The sequence below is a fragment of the Dasypus novemcinctus genome, chromosome 23 (assembly GCF_030445035.2).
Source record: "Dasypus novemcinctus isolate mDasNov1 chromosome 23, mDasNov1.1.hap2, whole genome shotgun sequence".
In the NCBI taxonomy this organism is placed as follows: Eukaryota; Metazoa; Chordata; class Mammalia; order Cingulata; family Dasypodidae; genus Dasypus; species Dasypus novemcinctus.
In genome coordinates, this window is record NC_080695.1 from 29,166,144 (window position 1) to 29,167,045 (window position 902).

The window sequence follows — 902 nt, forward strand, 5'->3', positions numbered from 1 at the left end:
CTGAGTCAAGGGTGTGCTTGGTCTTAGTCTTATTCAGGGCTGGCTCCAAGTCTTCCAGGTCCCTGGAGATCTGCAGCAGGAGGAATCCGAAAGGTTTGATGGTGAACTTAGCAGTTGGGTAGGTCACACGGGGCCTTTGTAGCTGTCCTCCAGGACTTTCAGCTGCAGGAGTGTCAGCCGCATCTCTCCAAGTCCCATGTCTTCTGTGTCCTTATTTCAACAAATGGCCAAATTATCCAGTTCTGGTTTAAACAAGAAAGTTTCTCAAGCCAGAAAGCCAAGAGTTACCCAGAATGAGGCCTGCTGGTGAAGGCGAGCTCGCCTGCCACCATAGAGAGATGGCCCACACTGTAGTAAGCTGGCCTGCACCGCCAGCTGATGCAACAAGATGACACAACCAAAAAGAGACACAGAGGAAAGACAATGAGAGACACAACAAACCAGGGAGCTGAGGTGGTTCAAGCGATTGCATGCCTCTCTCACATGTCAGAGGTCCCAAGATTGGTTCACAGAGCCTCCTAAAGAGAAGATGAGAAGAAAAGCAGGGAGAATGTGCAGCGAATGGATACAGAGAGCAGACAGCGAGCACAAGTGACAAGGGGAGGGGGGAGATAAATTTTTAAAAAGGAGTTACCCAGGACTCCCCCTTTTCTCGCATCCCACATATCCAAACTCCATGGTGCCTGTAATAGTCAGCCAAAGTGGTGCTGGTTGGTTGCTTTTTATAAAGGGCATTTATCTGGGGTAGGCTCCTCTGGGCTCAGCTCCTGTTTTCTCCACAAGGACAGCTGTAGATTATGAGGTTCTCTAGGCTTTGCCTCTCTCCATATGGTCAGCTGTAGACTACCAGGAAAACGTCTCTGTCTCTTTCCCCGGGGCTCCAGCTTAAGAGTTCAGCATCA